This window comes from Chiloscyllium plagiosum, unplaced genomic scaffold (genome assembly GCF_037043375.1).
Source record: "Chiloscyllium plagiosum isolate Xiang-an unplaced genomic scaffold, Cpla_swu_hap1 HiC_scaffold_52, whole genome shotgun sequence".
Classification (NCBI taxonomy): domain Eukaryota; kingdom Metazoa; phylum Chordata; class Chondrichthyes; order Orectolobiformes; family Hemiscylliidae; genus Chiloscyllium; species Chiloscyllium plagiosum.
The window spans coordinates 20427589-20433393 of record NW_028270190.1 but is presented as its reverse complement, the minus strand read 5'-3'; the positions used below and the strand labels follow the sequence as shown (position 1 = coordinate 20433393).

The 5805-nt window shown below is 44.8% G+C and overlaps 1 non-coding gene across 1 annotated transcript; it reads left to right on the top strand.

Annotated features, from left to right (window-relative positions):
• Nucleotides 1-4940: 4940 nt before the first annotated feature.
• trnai-aau (transfer RNA isoleucine (anticodon AAU)) lies at nucleotides 4941-5014 on the top strand. The gene has a single exon. It is a non-coding gene; the product is annotated as a tRNA-Ile (tRNA).
• The last annotated feature ends 791 nt before the right edge of the window (nucleotides 5015-5805 follow it).

Here is a 5805-nt window from a genome sequence, read left to right as displayed (position 1 = left end):
ATAAGGTTCGTAGCAGTTTATCAGCAGCACATAACCCTGACTCCAAAAGTCTGTGAGTATCCAGTAGAACAGTGAGCGATCGTTGAAGGTACGTTTCTCCAGACGATATTTGTCAACATGACAAGCTGCAGCTGAGCTGGTGGCATTGCGATTGAAATTGCATGCGTCCGGACATTGTGCTTAATTTTGAATATCAGAGCAAATGGTTAAGTCGAGTAGGCGCGTTCGGAAAACTAAATGCTTTTTTTTCGTTGAAAAGCTTTGCAACGAAAGGAAGTATTTCAGACGATCGTGCGATCGACATGAAGCAGAAAATGAACAGCCGCCGCGGTTGTGAGCACCGGGAATATAGGCATTTGCTTTCGCGACTTGACTGCGTTGGTCGGTTAGCTCAGCTGGTTAGAGTGTGGTGCTAATACCGCCAAGGTCGCGGGTTCAACCCCCGCACTGCCCATGTGAGGCGCTTCCGTCGTTAGCAGGTCTGTGTCAGTGTTCGCCGTGGCTTTTACTTTCACCGTCTGCAAGAATTTGTCACATGGTCGGTTGAGATGTGTATTCATTCGAAAAGCGACCATCGCTGTCATGGAACATCAACCCGCTGGTCCCATGCCGGATCTCAGCTGCGTTGCTATTTTTCCAAACAACGTGCTCCACCAAACCACGAAACAGGAAGCCTCACCTGCGCAATAAAACATTTGACAGGGATAGACGCACGACTTGATCGCCGTACCCATGATGACTGCTGGATGTTGTCTGCAGCAAATCAATCAGTCTCAATTGTTTTCACAAACAAATGCAAAGCATGAAATATATGCAGTATTAAGCAGACCTGGAACAGTCTCGGAGCAGAACCAGAGTTCAGGCTTCAATTCAAATCAAAGATTCGTTCATGTTATTTTCCTTGATCTCTGTTAATACTTGTCACGCGACTTCCAGAGGGAATTCATTCGCTTGCACACCTCTCATGCATCGAAGCTGGAGTTATCATGACACCAGCAATATCATAGAGCCATTAATAAAATGAAATTACTGCGGGTGTTGGAATCGGAAACCAAAAGAGAGAATGCTGGAAAGTCTCAGCAGTTCTGGCACCATCTGCAAGGAGAGAAAAGAGCTGACGTTTCGATTCTAACTGATCCTTTGTTAAAGATAAAAAAGGGGGAGAATTAGGGAGCTGTTTACACCAGGCTGAGAGATGGTGAGTCAGGGCTCCAGATGCAAAGGTGATAATGAGAGTGCATGGAGAGATCTAAGGGAGATTAGGAGCCGTGAATGACGCAGGTTGTAGCCAGTGCTATGTGAGAAAATATGTGGGGGTGGGTGAACCTGAGACAAAATGGAAAACAGGGGAGAAGGGTAGCAAAGCGGGAAGTGGAAAGGAAAAAGATATTGATGGTGTGGGGAGCGAGAGAAAGAGAGACAATCAAGAAATAAGAGTTACAGAACAATGAAAAAATCACAAATAAAAAAGATAAATAAAATAATTGAAATAACATTACCTGAAGTTTTTTGAATTCAACAACTTGAGACAATTTTCTTCATTGAATTTATTTATCTTTTTTATCATTTCAGCTGCACTATCATAGAGCTCATTAGATATGGACAGCACTGAAAGCACAGTCTTCGGCCGAACTCGTCCATTCCAAACAGATATCTTCAATTGATCCAACCGCGATTGCATGCACTTGACCCATGTCTCTCCAAACCCTTCCTATTCAAATACACGTTAAGATTCCTTAAAAGTATTGGAATTATCCCATCCATCACCTGCTTGTCTGGCAACTTATTCCACAAACACACCACCCTCTGCGCGCAGCCAATGCCCATCACTGCCTTTCCAATTCTCGCCCTCCCACACCTGGTTTATACCCTCTAGTTCTGCACTGCCACACTTGAGCGAAAGAAACTTATCTATTTACCCGATACATGCCCCTCATGATTGAAAAGCCTCCATAAGATCCGCTCCCAGCCTCTGACGCGCCAGGCAAAATAGTGAGTGAGTGTTCAGCCTGGAAACGTTTGCAACTGTTCCATTTTCAAATGTAGGATGTAGCATGCTGTCTGAAGCAATCATCTTAGCATCTGATCTGTCACTGACGAACGCTGCAGGAAGGGGTGATGACTTGCTAAATATGCTGTCAAACGAAGATTGCATGAGCAACGTAAGTGATTGAGGAAAACGTGCAATTGGCTTCTGAGCTGTTGCTGACACCAAAGCAACTGCGTCGTTCGGGAGCAGAAAAAATCCCACTGTTCGATTACAATTCAAATGCATTTGGCATAAGGTTCGTAGCAGTTTATCAGCAGCACATAACCCTGACTCCAAAAGTCTGTGAGTATCCAGGAGAACAGTGAGCGATCGTTGAAGGTACGTTTCTCCAGACGATATTTGACAACATGACAAGCTGCAGCTGAGCTGGTGGCATTGCGATTGAAATTGCATGCGTCCGGACATTGTGCTTAATTTTGAATATCAGAGCAAATGGTTAAGTCGAGTAGGCGCGTTCGGAAAACTAAATGCTTTTTTTTCGTTGAAAAGCTTTGCAACGAAAGGAAGTATTTCAGACGATCGTGCGATCGACATGAAGCAGAAAATGAACAGCCGCCGCGGTTGTGAGCACCGGGAATATAGGCATTTGCTTTCGCGACTTGCCTGCGTTGGTCGGTTAGCTCAGCTGGTTAGAGCGTGGTGCTAATAACGCCAAGGTCGCGTGTTCAACCCCCGCACTGCCCATGTGAGGCGCTTCCGTCGTTAGCAGGTCTGTGTCAGTGTTCGCCGTGGCTTTTACTTTCACCGTCTGCAAGAATTTGTCACATGGTCGGTTGAGATGTGTATTCATTCGAAAAGCGACCATCGCTGTCATGGAACATCAACCCGCTGGTCCCATGCCGGATCTCAGCTGCGTTGCTATTTTTCCAAACAACGTGCTCCACCAAACCACGAAACAGGAAGCCTCACCTGCGCAATAAAACATTTGACAGGGATAGACGCACGACTTGATCGCCGTACCCATGATGACTGCTGGATGTTGTCTGCAGCAAATCAATCAGTCTCAATTGTTTTCACAAACAAATGCAAAGCATGAAATATATGCAGTATTAAGCAGACCTGGCACAGTCTCGGAGCAGAACCAGAGTTCAGGCTTCAATTCAAATCAAAGATTCGTTCATGTTATTTTCCTTGATCTCTGTTAATACTTGTCACGCGACTTCCAGAGGGAATTCATTCGCTTGCACACCTCTCATGCATCGAAGCTGGAGTTATCATGACACCAGCAATATCATAGAGCCATTAATAAAATGAAATTACTGCGGGTGTTGGAATCGGAAACCAAAAGAGAGAATGCTGGAAAGTCTCAGCAGTTCTGGCACCATCTGCAAGGAGAGAAAAGAGCTGACGTTTCGATTCTAACTGATCATTTGTTAAAGATAAAAAAGGGGGAGAATTAGGGAGCTGTTTACACCAGGCTGAGAGATGGTGAGTCAGAGCTCCAGATGCAAAGGTGATAATGAGAGTGCATGGAGAGATCTAAGGGAGATTAGGAGCCGTGAATGACGCAGGTTGTAGCCAGTGCTATGTGAGAAAATATGTGGGGGGTGGGTGAACCTGAGACAAAATGGAAAACAGGGGAGAAGGGTAGCAAAGCGGGAAGTGGAAAGGAAAAAGATATTGATGGTGTGGGGAGCGAGAGAAAGAGAGACAATCAAGAAATAAGAGTTACAGAACAATGAAAAAATCACAAATAAAAAAGATAAATAAAATAATTGAAATAACATTACCTGAAGTTTTTTGAATTCAACAACTTGAGACAATTTTCTTCATTGAATTTATTTATCTTTTTTATCATTTCAGCTGCACTATCATAGAGCTCATTAGATATGGACAGCACTGAAAGCACAGTCTTCGGCCGAACTCGTCCATTCCAAACAGATATCTTCAATTGATCCAACCGCGATTGCATGCACTTGACCCATGTCTCTCCAAACCCTTCCTATTCAAATACACGTTAAGATTCCTTAAAAGTATTGGAATTATACCATCCATCACCTGCTTGTCTGGCAACTTATTCCACAAACACACCACCCTCTGCGCGCAGCCAATGCCCATCACTGCCTTTCCAATTCTCGCCCTCCCACACCTGGTTTATACCCTCTAGTTCTGCACTGCCACACTTGAGCGAAAGAAACTTATCTATTTACCCGATACATGCCCCTCATGATTGAAAAGCCTCCATAAGATCCGCTCCCAGCCTCTGACGCGCCAGGCAAAATAGTGAGTGAGTGTTCAGCCTGGAAACGTTTGCAACTGTTCCATTTTCAAATGTAGGATGTAGCATGCTGTCTGAAGCAATCATCTTAGCATCTGATCTGTCACTGACGAACGCTGCAGGAAGGCGTGATAACTTGCTAAATATGCTGTCAAACGAAGATTGCATGAGCAACGTAAGTGATTGAGGAAAACGTGCATTGGCTTCTGAGCTGTTGCTGACACCAAAGCAACTGCGTCGTTTGGGAGCAGAAAAAATCCCACTGTTCGATTACAATTCAAATGCATTTGGCATAAGGTTCGTAGCAGTTTATCAGCAGCACATAACCCTGACTCCAAAAGTCTGTGAGTATCCAGTAGAACAGTGAGCGATCGTTGAAGGTACGTTTCTCCAGACGATATTTGTCAACATGACAAGCTGCAGCTGAGCTGGTGGCATTGCGATTGAAATTGCATGCGTCCGGACATTGTGCTTAATTTTGAATATCAGAGCAAATGGTTAAGTCGAGTAGGCGCGTTCGGAAAACTAAATGCTATTTTTTCGTTGAAAAGCTTTGAAACGAAAGGAAGTATTTCAGACGATCGTGCGATCGACATGAAGCAGAAAATGAACAGCCGCCGCGGTTGTGAGCACCGGGAATATAGGCATTTGCTTTCGCGACTTGACTGCGTTGGTCGGTTAGCTCAGCTGGTTAGAGCGTGGTGCTAATAACGCCAAGGTCGTGGGTTCAATCCCCGCATTGACCATGTGAGGCGCTTCCGTCGTTAGCAGGTCTGTATCAGTGTTCGCCATGGCTTTTACTTTCACCGTCTGCAAGAACTTGTCACATGGTCGGTTGAGATGTGTATTCATTCGAAAGGCGACCATCGCTGTCATGGAACATCAACCCGCTGGTCCCATGCCGGATCTCAGGTGCGTTGCTATTTTTCCAAACAACGTGCTTCACCAAACCACGAAACAGGAAGCCTCACCTGCGCAATAAAACATTTGACAGGGATAGACGCACGACTTGATCGCCGTACCCATGATGACTGCTGGATGTTGTCTGCAGCAAATCAATCAGTCTCAATTGTTTTCACAAACAAATGCAAAGCATGAAATATATGCAGTATTAAGCAGACCTGGCACAGTCTCGGAGCAGAACCAGAGTTCAGGCTTCAATTCAAATCAAAGATTCGTTCATGTTATTTTCCTTGATCTCTGTTAATACTTGTCACGCGACTTCCAGAGGGAATTCATTCGCTTGCACACCTCTCATGCATCGAAGCTGGAGTTATCATGACACCAGCAATATCATAGAGCCATTAATAAAATGAAATTACTGCGGGTGCTGGAATCGGAAACCAAAAGAGAGAATGCTGGAAAGTCTCAGCAGTTCTGGCACCATCTGCAAGGAGAGAAAAGAGCTGACGTTTCGATTCTAACTGATCATTTGTTAAAGATAAAAAAAGGGGGAGAATTAGGGAGCTGTTTACACCAGGCTGAGAGATGGTGAGTCAGGGCTTCAGATGCAAAGGTGATAATGAGAGTGCATGGA